Source organism: Glossina fuscipes, unplaced genomic scaffold (assembly GCF_014805625.2).
Source record: "Glossina fuscipes isolate IAEA_lab_2018 unplaced genomic scaffold, Yale_Gfus_2 147, whole genome shotgun sequence".
Lineage (NCBI taxonomy): Eukaryota > Metazoa > Arthropoda > Insecta > Diptera > Glossinidae > Glossina > Glossina fuscipes.
Genome location: NW_023998490.1, coordinates 3,097,401 through 3,115,813, shown reverse-complemented (window position 1 = coordinate 3,115,813; position 18,413 = coordinate 3,097,401). Strand labels below are relative to the sequence as shown.

General features: G+C 33.6%; 1 protein-coding gene across 3 annotated transcripts in view; it reads left to right on the top strand.

Moving 5' to 3' along the window:
• LOC119641326 overlaps positions 1-18,413 on the top strand; it is a 121,832-nt gene that overhangs the window by 79,428 nt on the left and 23,991 nt on the right. Inside the window, exon 1 of one of the 3 annotated variants that reach the window (XM_038039914.1) lies at positions 10,709-10,830. The exons of the other annotated variants lie outside the window; for them this stretch is intronic. The gene's annotated coding sequence lies outside the window, so the exon portion shown is untranslated. Of the gene's footprint in view, positions 1-10,708; positions 10,831-18,413 lie in introns of those variants that run through there. 3 annotated transcript variants of the gene reach the window in all.

The following is an 18,413-nucleotide window of genomic DNA, read 5'->3' as shown; positions in this document are numbered from 1 at the left end:
ATAAGGTTTCCGAAGTTTTCCTCTGGAAGGCACTACATTAAGATAAGAAGACGATGAAAAAAATTACACTATTCTATCACATTATTTTACTCTAATATTATACAAAAAAGTAACTTAACGTTAGCGTTGTCAGAGACAAAGAAAAAAAAAGACAAAAAAGACGCAAAGGCCAAAAGCAAACGAATAAAATTGAAAAGGATAATAGCAAAAAACTGCATAGTTTGGGAGAAGAAATTGACTTTCCTGTGAATTCGTCATTGCCTTGAAACCGTTCTCAACTTAGAACCCCTAATCCTCTCAACTTTGTTTAACGATGTTTGGTTCTTCTCTCACAGTTACGCATATTAAATATGTTTGTGCGAAACGATCTGGGCACGTGTTTGTCGCAATACACGATAACAGGTGATAATTGCTAATTGCTTAAAACGTTGAAAATGCCTGTTGTTACATACACTTACACAGTCTCTATTAACTAATTGCAATCAAAACACCGGACGTCATCATGACGCATCTTGGAACGTGTAATGAGTAGAGCGTTTAGAGAGAAGTTAGTTATCACATTGCGCTCTAAAGTAATTTGATATAATCAAAAAATAAATAAATATTTTAAAAGACGTTTAACGCTAAATAAAATCACGCGCACACACTTACTCATACCTCAGAAATGGCGTTTTCCATTCCTTATGTTATTTTGCTCGTTCGTATGAAATTCTAAAAATATTTCAACAAAAATTAAATAGATTACGAAAAACAAGTGGGAAAGAAAAAAAAGAAAGAAAAAGAAAGAGAGAGAGAGAAAACAACAATTTAATATAAAAAATAGAAACAGAAGCAAAAACAAGAGACGAGAAAACTGAGCCGACTAATTTGAAGACAACAACGACGACGACACATTTAAAAAAAGCAAACATCCGCGTGCACATATAATTCAAATTCATAAAGCAATATAACATATATAGTTTATGTGGTCGTATATATATATATATATATATATATATTTATTTTTTTTGCGATATATGTGCGGTTTATAAATGCAATGTTCATATAAATCAACTTGGGCAGTTTGAATTCTTTTTAATAGAAAAGAAATAAATATAATTTTGTTTTTATTTTAAGTAAACACCTCTACGCTATTCGTACAAGCTCAAGTAAGCACATTATACGGTAATATATCACTAATTTAATATATGAATATTTTTATGCCCTACATCACGGGCGAAGCATTTAAGACCCAAAACTTATTATACCAATCGATTCGGAATCATTTTTTTCTCCCCCTCCTTTTAAGTCTATTTGTTCCTGTCTGTTTGTCGAACTTTTCAAGAATTTTTTCATGAAAAGTTTTACACTGATTGACATTTTGTCTTAAAGACGAGCTCCTTGGAAAATAGATTGAATCGGAACATTTTTACGACGATTCCATACGGAAGGCACCATTTTAAAAAAAGTTTACGCCAGAAAATGTACGTTATTTAATATTTTTAAGCAAAAATCGCTGAGAAGAGGGTATATTATGTGACGAACAAAATACTACCTCATTATGGTCTCCCAACTACTTTTGAATGTATTCTACGTGCCTTAAGGTAATCTAGGATTGATATAGAACAGCCAACAGATGAGAGAATGTGCGATCCCACAGACTGACCAACTTGATGAGCTAACCCCGATTTGAGCTATGAATTTGAGTTCGAACCAGACTGGTAAACTACGGACTGGCAACGCCAATCTGATTAGATGAGAATTGGCTTTCGATCTTCAAGAAGTAAAGATCAACGCGGCGTTGCTTATAAGCACCGAGAGTGATAACATCATTCAAAGGCGCGTAATATGCTTGCAATAGTAAGTTCGTTTCTTGTCGTTCGGGTGTTCGAAAGCCAAGGCCACCAAACATAGAAGAGAGTGGAGGGTCTCTTCGTAATAAATAATGAAGTGATTGATTGATTGACTAAATAAGTGGTATTTAAATTAAGACGCACTCAATCCCTAAAGGGTATGTGGCGTAAAATGATAAAGGTTAACATATAAATTCATGAATAAAGAGTCGTTTTGCGAACATAAAGATCCGAGGTACTACAAAGTGTATGTGCCACAGTTTAGGGGATTTTACCGACTGAGCAGTCACTGTAGCTGCAACCGAGTATGAGTTGAGCTGGTATTTGCGTCTCTTATGTACTCGCCTATATTGAGGTAAATTTTTCGTACTCATGACTCAAAGCGTTTTCCCCTTAACTAAAGAGTTAATAGGCAATGTATTACGTTTAGCTTCAGAATATATGTATACCGCCAAGGTTAGTACGAAAGGGGATAAAATTGAATTAAAACAAAGCAACGGTTAGCAGGTATGACCTATCATTAAAATATCACACTTCACTATCCTAACCTTAATTTATAGTTAAAAATTTAGTAAAAATCACAATTCTTTTTACGAAATCCTCAAGGAGGGCTTCAAAAGTTGATCCGACCTGGTTCAAATTTAGTACACCTATTTTGTCTCTTTTTTTTCTTTATCTGAAAACTTAGTCTTCCTCATCTTCCATCATAATGCTACATAAATTAGACCTGGTACTATATAAAGCCTTACTTCCCCTGCGAAAAGGGGTGAAAAATGTAAAACGTCGGTCAGTTCCTTTCATCAATAAATATTAAAAATTGGTTCTTGTTCTCGTATAAATATTTATTTTTGCTAACTATAGCTTATAGGGGAAGAAATAAAAATAAAAAAAAATATCATACCCGATTTGGCACTTTCGTTTAGTTTGTTAAAATATTACTTTTTATTAGAAATGGGCAACTTTTTTTAGTATAAATTTGTTGTACTCTACGCCATTTGTGGTACAAGGGAAGATTACAAAAGTTTGTGCGAATGCACGCAAGATGAGATAGTCCTAGCTCTCATAATACTGATCGATCGAGAATAAGAATCAGTTTCTGAATCGCTTTATCATCCATCCATTGGCGATTGTCTTCCTGTCTGCCTATTCAACCTACAGGTCACAATTTTTGGGATATTTTATGAAATTTGGTACATTGACGTACTTTGGTCCAAGGACGAACGCCGCTTTCAAAGAAAAGGACCATTTATAAGTGAAGTTAATTCGAATTGGGGTCCAATTCGAGTTGGAAAACCCCAAAAAGATGACTCGATAAACTTTTGGAAAAGAGTAATTAATTTTTGGTGACGAATATAAGTTTGACATAGTCGGATACGAAGGTAGACAAAAAAATAAGGCGGAGACCTAATGTAGCGATGGCAATCCAAAATTTATTACCAACTGAAAAGCACGGCGGAAGGTCTGTCATGGTTTGGGGACGCATGTCTATGAATGGCTATGAAAATCGTTGGCTCTTAAAGTATTTCGAACGACTTCGGAATGAATACTATTTGGCTTATATTTTTCTAGCTCTTTTGTACTATTTGCACTATTTTTTTCATACGTTACAACCCTGTCGCGCTCTGTAAGTATGTTTGGCTGGATTGTTTGCGTGATTCCAATTGTTTTTGTATTTTTCCGTAAGATTTTTCTCTACATCTTAATTTTCTAATCATATTTCTAACTTTTTGAGAGATTGTTTTGCGTTTTCGTATATTTTGTGAAATTTTCCGGGAGAGAAAGAAAAGGAATTCGCCTTATTTGGTATTATTATTATTTAAATGTACGAAAAGAAGTACAAAAACTAAGTACCGTTAGCTAATGACGTTCTTTCTCGAAACTTTCAGTGGTGCTGTATGTAGACTGTTCTATCTATCTGTTCTATCTTTACCTTATGCCAAAAATAGGAATCTTGAAGTATTATATAATATAAGTTTCTGTGTCGCATGGAATATACTTTTTGATTTTTAAACTATAGATGCAGTCTTAAACAGAAGAGAAACTTTAACTTGCCGTACCGTATGTAGATTTTATTGGGCTACCGTAAACACTTTTGCCTTTTGATTTGAAGCATAATTAATTATTTAAATATTATCATCACTTGTACAATATTATCATATCTTGTACAATTTGAATAATATTTAAATGAGATTTATAAACCGCAAGCATAACTCTTTCTTTTCAATTAACTCTACAAGCGCTCACACTTATCTACTGTAAACTTAAAATAATACGGTTTCATGCCAATATTTTCGTGTTACGGATCTTGTGTATTCGTTAACTTGCATAAATTTTGTGGTTTCAATGCAACTGCTTGCGGGATGTCCTTCCGATAACCCACAGCAATTGCTATAGGTATGTAAACATAATTACGTTAATATTCTATGAATAGACAGACGTACATCTAAATAAGAACTCAAATCAAAAAAAAGTGCCACCAATAAGACTAGGACGACTGAATGTCGTCCGTGAATATTATATATAATGTATTTGTATATATATATATATAGCTTATATATAGCTTATTATAGTTTATTAAAGTATGCACCCATCAGTCTCGTACGTCTGATTGCTTTCTTGTTGATCTCTTTTGCACTGCTACCCTCAAAGCAAAGTGATTGGAAACAAAAGCAACAATGATAACAAGACCTACAGATTATTTAAATCTTTCATCGAAAAGTTTGATGTGCGTAAGTAGAGGGAGTTTAATAATTGAACGAATTTTTTCGTTTTCTTTTTGTTTCTTTTCTCAAAATAAATTCAGTGAACTTCATAGTTAAACGAATGCGAGAGCTTTTCATTTAAATTTGTTGCAAAGATACAAAAACAAGTGAAAACATTGCAGTCGGCCACGATCACTCCGTTCACTGCACTTACTCATTTAACCATGCTTCAGAGTAAGCCGTCAAACGGGATGTGGTGAAAAACAACTACCCGAACAACTTTAATAGCGTCCATCCTTCTTGGGTCAAAAATCTATTAGTCTGTTAAATTTCATCAAAATATCTTGAAAACTGCGACCTGTAGATTGAGTACGAAAATATTTGGATAAACGGCAGACAGGCAGTCAGACGGAGGGACAAGCTTAGATCGGTATAATAAAATATTGATGTATCTCAAATTCTTCTAAGCGGTGAAAACATCCACACGAACTTAATAGTGATTTAGGTACTCCTCAAATCAGGTAAATCATGGCAGAACGACGAAAGGCAAGACTAACAGCTACAATGAAACCCTATCATAATTAACAAGATAATAGACGTACCGTCTGCTGTGCTGGTGTACTACTGTACACCTTATAACCATTAATTGATACAATGAAATGTATAGAGGAGTTTTTCGGGTCAAAAGTTTATTAACTCAAGCAACATCCACTTCATCGTTGCTTAGTTGTTTTGGTTGTTCCATGACGAAAGAAGATAGCTTCGGTTTCGATTAAAGTTCATCTGAACTTTTAGATAACTTTAACAAACGCTTGAGTCAAATTTTACACCGATATCTTGAAGATATATTAAGCTCTGAGCAGGTGAGGTCTTCAATTAATTTAAATTGTAAACATTGTGAACAAAAAATAAGTAAGACAATTATATTCGGTCGTAACCGAAATTTTATATCCATTATCCTAAAAGGAAACAAAAAATTAAAAGAAATAAAAATTTTTATACACTGCATAGAGTGGGTGAGGCTTATATTTTCTATTTGCAAAATAAAAATTTTTATCGCACAAGCGTATGGGCATAATAGGCGTGTCGTTGGAAATGTTTAAGCCACTTCTGAATTCTTTTGTAAATTTATAGGCGATATCTTCATTTTCTCTAACGGCAGATGTTGACAAATGGACACACGAACTTGTTTAGGTGCATTCCAGATTTGAAACTGGTTAAGAATTTATATACTTTGCAAGGTTTTTGACGCTTGTTTCCGCGCCTTTAAAAGTTATTGAAAACAAAATTAAATTTTGATACACTTTAATATTGGGTACGCGCGGTCAAATTTTTTCATTTTTGTACGGGTGCCACAGCATCACCCGGTGAATATGAGTTCAAAGTTTCGTACATTTATCTCCTGATGAGTACTAAGCAAAAAACCAGTTTTTTATTTCTTTTGAAAAACAAAGGTGTTCTCACTTTACGTGGTGCTGCGGATCTGTTCTTCGAACGATTTGGCCTACTTTCATTATCAACATGCGTGCAAGAACTTCCAATGTTTGTATCAAATATGAAGACCACGGATTAAATTTTACGACCAGGAGAATGTACACGAACAGACAACATGCTCAAATCGATTTAGAATTTGATGCTTAACAAGAATATATATATAGTTTGTGGTGTTTCTGATGCCTCCAGTTCTGCAAAGAGTGAACCAAGACCGAAAAACCGTGCCAAAGTCGTTCAAACTTCCAGATTATGTTAACAATTTTCTTGCACGATCGCGCCAGGCCAAGCGGGTCATAAGGAATATTATTTGAGTGTTATGAAGGCAATAAACGCGATAAAATTGGTTTTTAAGAATAAATAAAGATTTTTCATTTTATAAACAAGTTCTCCCACCTTTGTTTTCGATCACAATAGCATTTGGAAATAAATAGCCTTTATTGAAGCCTAGTGTCTCAATTTTAGAACTTACAAGTTTGTAAATCTTAGGCCAAACTGACGAATATATTCGCATTCTAAGCTTAGGACACTCGGACGGAAGTTTAAATCGACTATAGATCGCGATTGCGTACACAATAAATACGAAGTGAACGCCGAAAGCACTGGACTTGAAGTATAAATTGCTTACTAAGGCTCATTATGGTCGCAAATACTGACTTTATAAAGTTTAAGTTTGCTTCTGAAGACGTTTTACGTTTTTATTGCATCAACAATGAATACTCTTAGTGTACTTATAAAACAACAAAAAATTCCTCATTCCATGATTTTGAAAAACGTCGCGCTAATCGCTGTCACGACCGAGTCAAGTTTTACTCTCGAAGACTCTACTCCTTCGTTTACAACAAGCAAGTATTGAACGGTGACGTTTGAGGGAAAAACGTATTAGCTGCTAACACGAACATAGCCGTAATTCTCTAAACGATGTGATCGCTCTTGATGTGGTAAAGACGAGATGATGTGTGTGCGCGAATTGCCAGGCATGGTAAGCATTTCAAACGCAGCTAGCTGTACATCGTATGGTGACAAAAAGTTTGGATGAAAAAAAGTTTGCTGCAAGATAGATCCCTTGTTAACTTAAAGTAAAGAAAATCTCGTAAAGATACTTCTATGAAGCGTTCAGCAATATTTTACCACAACAAAGACGAGTTTCTTTGTCGATTCATAACAATCGATGAAACGAAGATTCATTACTTCAAATCTAAAACGAATTGTCCACAAAGAAGGGGAAGACACTAATACTAAAATACAACAGACGAGCACGTAGTAAGCGCAACTATCATGTCGGCATACCCCCACACAAGTTCCCGTGCGTTAAATTATTCTTTAATTACTTTGTAGTCGTAACTGTAGCGGGCGCTTGGTAAATAAATTGGTAACAATTACCGACCCTCCCAGACTGCAAACACTCTTCATTCCTGTCTCCCTGCTCTTGTCTCGTGTTATGCGTATAGGGGAAAAAAAGGAAGAAGTAATAAATACTTCATCAAAATATCTTAAAAATTGCAACCTGTATATTGGATACAAGAAAACAATAGGGGCAGACGGGCTTAAATCAATCCAAGAACTGAATCTGAATCAATAGGTGCAATTAAAAATGGGTCTGCCTCAAATACTTCTGGATTATACACAATGAAAAGGAGGAGACTATTGCTGATGATCTTTTTTAGTAACTTGACGATTCTCTGGAAAACTATTCTAACCCTAAGGGGAACTATTTTGACAAATAAAGAAGTTTTTTTCCAAATTTTTTTCGCTCTCAATGGGAAATCACATATATTTGCGATCAATTATATATATAAATATACGCCTTATAAAAAATCATAAGCATACTTTTCTATCTTACAAAACGATTGGCTATACTAGTGAGTCATCTTTTACCAATAAAAAAGAGTATAAAATTAAATTAATTAATCAATTTTGAAATAAATTTTGTGTGAATTTCCAACGTATCTAATATTTCAATTACGATAACTTCGTGGTAAATTTTCTTATGAATTTAGTATATACTAAAAATAAACAAATAAGTCAGTATTAGGCTTTCGGGCGCATCATTGCAAAATTGATAATTTATGACAATTTTTATCAGTTTTCTCTATTTCAGGTCTTCCGACTTTCAAAAATTCAAAAAATATGCTACATAGCTATAGAGTTCTGAACACTTCACCTTTTCTACAATGCCTCTGATAGAATAACTTATATTTGAAAAATGAATAAAGTGAATACAGATGATGAATTTTTTTCTTTATAGTCACTTGTATACTACTTGGGGTATATGTAACAGTCTTTAACAGGGTTTAAGATTCCCTTAACTTTTATTAAGCAGGTCTCAATTTTTGAGATATTTTGCCGACTGACGTGCTTTGACCCAATGACGACTACACTCTAAATAAAGGCGAATTCCGAAAAGCCGCAGTATGGAAAAAAATTGCAATTTTCAAAATTTTTGACAGAACTCCCTGCATAATAGCACTTCGACACTCTAAATTGGTATGAGAAATTGTATTCTCATATACACGTTCCTAAGATAAATGATTCTTTATATAATAAAAAGGTATGATATTTAATATTCATGGTGGAAATTAATTCATAAGAGGAAATTTTCATAGCAGACAATCGCAGCGCATTTAGCCCACGAAGGTCAATTTTTTGGATACCACCGTATATAAGGATTTGTCCAATATGCGCCTCTTCATGAAGACCATGACTTTGCTTGAAAATAGTGTGGAACATTTGTTGTTATTATAACCAAAACGAGTGAATAATTATGCTATGGCGAAGTAGTGCAGGGTATCTAATTGTGCGACTATAATGTTCTTATTTGTTTTTTAAGAATATTTTTTTGCTTCATAAGACAAGTTAAAAATAAATAAAATATAAAATTTCGCCATTAGATCTAATTAAATAACGAGATCGATGAACGTCGGCAGGATTATATCAGCAAATAACGCAATGTATTTATAATTCCAAATTGTTATTCGCAAATTCAATGCTTTTTCGCACGGGAGTGGCCGCAAATCTAGGGATCGAGAATGAAATTATTTTAATGCAAGCAGGAGAGATTGAAAAAAAATGGAAAAAAAAAATTGCGTTATATATCAAGTAAGCTGAAATTAAACAAAAACGCAATTGAATCGAATCACTCACTGACTGTTATGTTCGTAGGGTGACCCAGGTTTCGTTGTCAAACTTTTCATAATAATGCATTTAAAGTATAACCCTGCCGCTAGCAGAGTTTGTGCCTTATTTCCTTTTCTTCTTTATTTCTTATCAAAATTAATATGTACACCGGCATATATATATATATAAGTATGTATGCATGTGTATATGTATGCTTTTATATATACTATATGTTTGTCTGTATTAAAAAATTTGTATTGAAATGATTACTCGCTGCTGAGACTTGCTTGCCCGTCTGTTTGCCTGCTTGCTAGTCGGACTGTCTGTCTAGCCGATGTAGTTGTGAACACTTGTACGCGAACCTGCACATGCCCATTTACTTACTATACAACAAACAAGCGCAAATATGTAGCTATGAATTACGATGGATGACGACTACAACGTCGGCTGGTTGACTGAGTTGCCGACCGGCCGGCTGCTTAACTAAATTTTCATAGGTTCGTTTGTTTATTTGTTTGCTTAATTTTTGTTAGTTAGTTGTGCCTGCCTGCCAGGCCGACTAGCTGGCTGACTTGCTGATAGGTTGATATGTTGGTTGGTTCGTTGGTTGGTCGGTTGGTTAGTTAGTTAGTTGGTTGATCGGTATGTACGATCAGTGAATATAATTGTTATGGTAGTCAGTCGTTGATCGTACGTTGTTGAGTGCGTTGTGACTAAGACGCGAAAACTATCAATTAATTGATAGTGTTAAACCAATATAACAACAATAATAAATGAGTAGCGAATACAAAAGCAAAACTTACGTTCAGTTTGTATATTTTGTATATAGTAAATAAAATTAATTGAAAAATTAATACGAAAACCAAAAAAAAAAAAATTAAATAAAAACTGAAATAGAAATGAAAAACAAAAATTTTTCAATTAAAAGGAGAAAATAAATGAACGAGTGAACGTATCGTTTTTGCCCACAACACAAGTGAATTAATTTAAATAAATCAATCATTTGACGTTAGCTATTGTTGTTGTTTTTGTTGTTTTGCGGAGAGTACCTAAACAGTGTGCGCGCCTGTGTTTGTGCGTGTGTGTGTGTGTGTGTAATGCATAAATATATAAATGTAAACATACACATATACAAACACGTATACACACACACATTCATATGCGTCTGTTTAAATCGTTTAAAGATCGTTTAATACATTCGTGTGCTAGTCATCATAATCATCATCAATATTAACAACAAGAGCAGCTAAATAGCACCACAATTTAAAAGCTTACCCGAACTGCATCGTTATCACTACGATCATCAACATTGTTATTTGAATAAAAAGTATTCCAACGCCATAGCGCAAAATTAAATAATGAAGCAAAAAAAGAGAAAAATATATAGTAAAATTAAAATAAGAACACGCCACAACTGTCTAAAGTGTAATTAAAGTATAAAAAAAAAGTATCAACAACAACAGCAATAGCTAAAATAAATGAAATGAGGTGAAGAATTTCAATATAAATTACTTTAATAAATCAATTGTTTAAATAGCGTGAAAATATATATAATAAAAGGGAGAAGAATAGCAAAAAGAAACCGAAAAATATATAAATAATTTCAAAATGAAAATATATAAAACAAATCAATACAAATGGCACGACTTTAAATAGCAACAATCCACCGCTAAATGAATTTAATTTAAGTAAGTACAAATGTTTTATCTATTCGCACTCTGCACTAAGCAATCGAAGCATCATAGTTTCACCATTTTAGTGGTAACGGTCGCCCATATTTGACTGCATCGATCGAAATTATTCTCATATATCCCCTATTCGACGCTTCCGATAATGTTCAGAAAGAAATGAGAAAGAAGAAACAAATAAGGAATTGATGGCTCAATCAATAAGTGTTATGTCTTAACGACTAAGAGCTCACTATAGCTACGAGCAAACTAAATCCTAAGGGTTTTGAGATTTAAACCCGCGAACGTTGCATTTGTTGGTACGAGCCTTACCTAGTCGGCTACTCATGTAAATATTAGCCTTTTGCAACAGCAGATCACTGATGGACAGACGGACACAGCAAAATTGATCTAAAATTTGACATTAAGTACAAAACGTCAATGAACGAAAGACTTAAGCCAACCAATCTTAAGGTCTACCCTTAAGCAGCAACAGATTATTGGTCGAGAGAAAGGCGTTGCTTAATCCATTTAAAGTTTGAGGTTAGTGAAGCGACCGACATAGCTGAATCCAGCTTAGGCTTGACCTTAAACAATAGCAGATCGACAATGACAGTGATATTTGCAATTTATTAAAAGTAACGGTAACGTTCTCTTTAACGATTATAAGACGAAAAGCGCATTTATTCAGGTCGAAAACAATCTAAAATATCAATGATCTTAAGCAAAACCAGATGTTTTGGTATGAAATGGCGACTTTCAACTGATTCGACTGAAGTCATTTGCAAATGTGGTCCTTAAAAACTTATGCAAATTTTGAGAAGCTATACAATACGTAATTAACACCAAACTTTTTCTAGAAATTAACAAATTTTTTTTTAGATCGTCTTTTTAATTATTGTTTCCATAATTGCAAGCGAACAAGGCCGGTGTTAAATATTTCACGTCGTCCGTTGAGGGAAAATCTTCAAAATTTACCTGCTTTAAAAAAATAAATTCTTTGAAAGTAAATGCACTTGAAATTAGCGTACAAAGAAGAATATTAAAACGGCGCCAGGATGTCAAACACATAAAATGTGCAGTCAATATAAAATTTTACAAACACCCTAAGTAAAGTAAATCCTTAAAGTAACCCTAACTAACGAAAGCAAGGAATTTCCAAATAATTTTATTCTCAGAAAGTGTTTTTCAAAAAAAGGTCACCTTTTTAATTACACAAAGCAGTAATAAAAATAAATTGCATACACACATATGCACATACGTAATGTACGTGTTCGTGAGGAAATACCTTCCGAGAGACATATATGAAAGATACGCATAAACACACACATATTTGCTTATCAAGTTTATTTAAGGAGGTGTGCATAGCACCGCACCGCATAGCTGTGTGTCATTCCATCGCCATGAACAGTATGTAAACAGCACATGCATATATATATATACTTATATACTTATATGTGTATACATATGTAAGTAAACAACCCACGCATATTAATAACAGCTGAGTATTGTATATGTGTATATAAATGCTTACATATAATACTAAAGCGCACTTTAAGTGCATATTACAATGTATGCATGTATTCGTACAATCTTTGCATTCCTTAAAAGCTTTAACACATGTTTTCGCAATTTATTTGTTTAAAAAAAAAAACTTTTTTTTGGCACTTACTGCTCACTCACGTTATTATTGTTGCTTTTTATGAGCTTTCGCTCTGTTAAATACTAAATTCCAGTTTTACTTTATGACGGGTATCTGTTTATTTACACATGCTAAGGTATTTGCGATACAAAATTTTCTTTTCTTCTGCTGGTGAGCTAAACTGAATTAGGTTAGAAACCAAGTGTTTGTAAATTCTATAAACATGGAAATATTTATCAAGCTCACTTATTTCATTTCGAAATGTTTTCATTGCCTTTCATGCAATCAGACAAACGTCAAAGCAAAGCAATGAAAAAACAAAGAGAAATTTTTCTTAAGGCGCTACGAGAAAGTACCCTCAGTCAGAAATCTATTTTAAACAAATGCCATCCATGCATTTATGTATTTTATACGAAAACATTTGAATGTCGAACGTGTTACGTAGACAAAAAGCTAAATATAAAATATTTAAGCGAAAAAAATAAAAACGAAAAGAAGAAGAATGAACACATTTTGCGATAAAATGCCAAGTAGCAAATAAAAAAAAAGGAAAATAAACGTAAAATAGATTTAAATGTTAAATGAAATAAAAATATATCTTCTTACCATCACATCGGCTTATGCTTAGTAGACAATTGGCGAAGAAGCAGTCAAACAATTCTCCTTATTTTTAAAACATTTCTCAAATGGACCGTAAGTAAAAGTTATTTGGATGACAACATCTTCGCTTATCAAAAAATACGTTACAGCAATAATTTCATTTTATTTCGTTCACTTAACCTCGAAGGAAAACAAAACTGGTTGAATTCTTTAAAAAGCAACACCTTTTAGAAGATTAAAATTATTGAGAAACGAAACCACATGAATTCTGACGTGGTCTCTTTTTAGGGTAACTCGTCTCATTTAGAGAGTAAAACGAATGATCAAAATATAGTTACAAGTTAAAAAAGCAATCATTGGCAGAATTGATCATAACACGCCATTAAGTAATTCGACAATGCCTGCCAAAATTTATGGCACTTCAGTCATTTGCCTACAAATTGCAAGGATTTTAATGATGCTCTTTTTGTTATTTTCAAAATAATGGAAAATAACGTCTTAACCCAGCATTCCCTTCAGAAGGATTATAGTATGTCTTCGCCGTTGAAAATAACAACTTATTGGCGGTAGTTTGCTGATTCGAAACAAGCACGTAGGGGTGTTAACCGATCTATTTATATTTATCTTTGTAGAGTGTTTTATTGATTGTCCTTAGGAAATTAGAAAGAATCGTAAACTTTCTTGCATGGAAATAACCTCAACCGTACCGATTATACCCGTCGGTTGCTGCTGCTGCTGTTGATGATATGTTGTATGTAGCGAACTAGAAGGCAATTTTAGGTTTTTGTGAATTGTTTCATAAGAAACTGCTGTTAAGGAATACTATTGTTAATTGTGTTCTACACGTTTCTGTGGCGCATATACGAAAAATTTGTGAAATTATTTCTTGGAATTGTTTTTCTTTAACAATTTTAAGAAACTCTTACGTATTTTTGGGAATTTCCTCTTTCTAATTATACAACGTATTTCACATATTTCGTGCAATCATAAATTACGACGAATATTGAAAAGAAAAAATTTCATAAAATATTGCAATGAAAATGAAAAGAATAAATTTCAAATGTTCAAGCACAGAAAATGATATAACAAATTACAAATCAAAATTTAGTAATAGGTGCTTCCATGTATTCTGATCATTTTTTCACGTTACAGGGGCATTTATTGCGAAAAATTGGCGCAATATATGTTAATCAAAATAATTTCCATCATTTTCTACACTTTACCATATTTCTGGCAACATGCCGATATCGTGTCGTAGAATTTCTTCAACTTTGCGGGGCCGCGTGTCAACCAAACCGCGCTGCATCGTTCTGAACAGGAAATAATCAGAAGGCGCTTCGTCTGATAAGAATGCTGAGTGCGGCAGAACTTTCCGTTCGAGCTCCAACGGGGTACCCTTAATAACTCTTGCAATGTGTGGCCGGCGCGTTGTTCAATCGACGTCGGCGGTCATCTGCAGTATCAATTTTATTCCGTTTTAGCAGCTCGTTATACACCTACAACTTGCTGATCCCGTCATAAGGACAGCAAAACTTTCTGGCTACAACCATTCTGCTTTGTTGTCGGGTCTCCTGGACAAACACATTTTTTAGCGCTTGGGCTTGCCGAAATGGACACACTTTTCATCGCCACAATTTTGAAACCCTTCGAAATGGCGTTTTCAGCGAAATCGTACGATAGCTGTTCTCCCTCCTTTTGGATTTTCCCCATCGTGCGTAAATTTCTAGAAACAGTTGAGTCATTAACTGCTAAACTGTTTGAAAGTTTTTTGAAAGTTTAAGCGGGATTTCCACCCAATAAGCCTTACAGTTCATTGTCCTCGAACTTTTTTGTCATTGATATCAAGGCAAGGTTGGCAATGTAATTTTGAGCGCTCCCTTGTCAGCTTCTATATGCACTAAATCGGTCAATAATACTAAATGGAAAACTCTTATTTGATGTGGGGAAAAGTCCAAAATCGTCGTAATGTAATCGTTGCACATGTTGATACGTTGTTTGGTACTTCACGTTGCTTCAATAGTAGCCAGTCGTCATTCCCTTATAAATTGTGCAACTGCGAAGAAATTTTTAATAGTTTTCAATATTCTTACAAGAAAGAAAAAATGCAAATTGTGTAACTTTGACCCACATTCATAAAAATATGTGAAAATGCCTAATACCAACAGAAAAAACATCTAATAGATAACAATCTATTAAAATATTTTGACACAAAAGTATGTACATAAACTTGTGTGAAATTCACATAACAATGCATATACCTAAACATGTTAGATACGTATATTTATAAAAAGAAAATCTTTTTCACATTAAACACTCACTTAATGTGCACTTAACAAAATATGACCACACTGGCGACGATAAAAACGGCGGCGGAAAAAATTATTTGCAAATAATAAATAAATGTGGGTGTGTGTGTGTCTGTGTGTGTACACATAGCCGGTAAAAAAAAAAAAACATCGATTCCCGCTTACTAAACAAGTTATCGCCGCGTTGATCGCCCATACGTACATATATAAGCGCACGATTGTTTATTTACATCGTTGCTCGTTCAGCCGAAAATGTCAAATGAGTGTAACGGGCCGACTTGTTTTATGCGTTTTCTTCTTTATATTATATCGCTTAGACATGACTGGTGTAAAAACAAATCTAAAATTATTTTAATTTGTAAGTACATATGTGTAACCTTTTTACGCCCGCATCTGTTGAGCACGTACGGGCAAATTCATTGTATGTAATTTTTTTTCTTTTAAATGACCTTTTAATGTGACAATAAAATCAAAATAGCATTTTATAGCCTCCTGTGCGTCTATCTGCTTCTTATCTCTTTATTATACACGCTCCTGTATATATTCATGTCGAACCGTGATATACTTCATGGCCTTGCCATAAAGAGAACCAAAAGATCCCTACGACACTTAATGCAAAGGCAATTTACATTCCGCAAAAGTTTGAGCCTTGGCCACTCTCCCGATCGCATTTACATAAACTGTATTCCCCTGTGGGATTATAAAAATGTGTAAACCGTTTTAACTCCAGATTCGCTTGTCTTAGCAATCAAACTAAAATTCTGCTTCCCTTTCTCAATAATAGGGGCAGCGGGCAACAAAGTTTCATCATTACCTCTTACCTTTCTTCCATTAAACTTGTCTGCACAAAATTAACACAATAATAAACACTAATGATATATCGATTCATGATCATTATTAGGACTTTCTCTTCTTTTATACGGATATACGGATTTACGAATATAAGCACATACTCTTCATCGTTAGCGACTATTTATTCGATGGAATTGCAAAAATCTTAATATAAAAACTTGAATCTTGAATATGCTCATAGAATTGGAAAATTTCACTAACTACCTACGATCTGAATCAAATGTCAGTCTAAATTGTGTCCATCCCGGAGCGCAGACAGACATACGTTGATTATCAGACATTGTTTGATTATCAAACGTTTGTAACCCTGATTGAAATATACATCAGCGACGCCATAAAGTAGATGTATTCTCTGCAACCACAAAATGCGAAGTCGACTTTGACATGTTTGCCTATCGCTAGTTGGTCTTTTAAAACCACAGTTACGACTTCCATTTCTAGAAGCTTATTCTCAAATTCCTTCTCACCCCCTTCTTTTTTTTTTTAAGAATTATGGCGTGAAATTTGTAGAAAGTTAAGCTTCGGGAATTAACTCGAACTAAATCTTAAAATCTAATATCTATTGACCATGTAGTAGATAAATATGATATTTGTCTTATAAAATTACCGGTCACGTGCTAAAGGGTTGCATACAAATTTAATCTAAAACGATAGATAGGACACCGTAGATAGGATGGCGTAAATGCCATATGTGGCAATTAAATTCCTATATGTATATTATAAGCCCGTGGATGTTGGAAATTTCGTCCGAAATCAAAAATAAATTTCTTTCTTTGCACCAGTATGAAAATTCGCATCATCCGCCTGAAGAGCCGAAGGCGAGGGATCTCGACTAGCAAGTCCATGGTCGTGGTTTCGAATCTCAAGTGCGGTAGAGTTTTTAATAAAAGCCGATAGCCTTAGATGGTAGTGCTTTTAAGAGTTTAGTCTTAGAATTTATTTCTCTGGCGAAATTACTATTAATAATAATAATAATAATAATAATAATAATGAAATTCGCGAATATATAATATTCAATCGATTTATAGTTGTAGACATTGACCTTTACGATTAACCAAATCTACCCTTATTAGATCATCCCAGATTATGGACGAAGTTGTCAATGTATTCTTTAGCGACATTGGCTTTTAGCAATATTTGCTAGCTAATGTGCAAATATTCTGAAATTATAAACATAAGAAATAGCTTTCAGTGAGTGTCATATTAAACTGTCAGTAATTCTTGTTAAATTTATTATTCTAAGGAACACACATTATTTGCAATTTAACTGAAACATATACAAATGTACCTACATTTATACGTACAAATATCACTTGGATATGCATAGACAATTGTGCAGACAGCTACTTTTATTAGAAGCAAATGACTTAAGGTTACCATATGTTATAATAATTATCAATTTCGTACGACTAATGTTGTTCTTCCTATGCAAAGTTTTGAATTTTTTCTAGGAATATCCATATATACCCATTAAAAAGTGAGAGCATACAAAATATTGTAGATCCATACGTAAGATTAAAAATCAAGAAGCAATGACAAAATCAGTCATTTGTTGATCCTTTTTTTTTTTTTAGGTAACAAAATTAAACGGAGTTTAAGGAAATCTGACAAAAAATCGTATAGAATAAGCACAGATAGAGGTGTCTGCTAATTCTTTCTTTAAGGAGGCATTTTGCGATATTCAATATGCTCATATACGATGCCGATGCAAGTTACTTACTATGAAAATTTGTATCAAATCTAATTAACTAACTAACAACTAACAACTCAATGGCCATGAATTCAAGTCATAAGCGCGGTAGGGTTTTCCTTAACGCCAGTGGCCTTAGATGCTTTTGCAATAATAATAATAATAATAATAATAATGATATATCAAACCCACATCGCTTCGAAGAAGTACATAAAAATGTATATTTCAAAAATTAATTGAAGCTGTGGATTAGTCTTTAGTGAGGAAACCTAACAAGAATTCTGACTTGAAAGTGGGACATTGAGTGAAGAGCGTATTATTTCTCATATATCGTATAGAGTAAAATCAATCTATGTTCCAACTATTAACTAATACAAGCGCTTTTTGAAAGCGCTCTGCTTCATTAAATTTCCATCGATCAAGTAAAAGATATATAAACATAACGTAATTTACGCAGGTTGCGACCCAGCCTAATAAAGCAACTTGACAAACCTGATGAAATGCACTTTTGTTC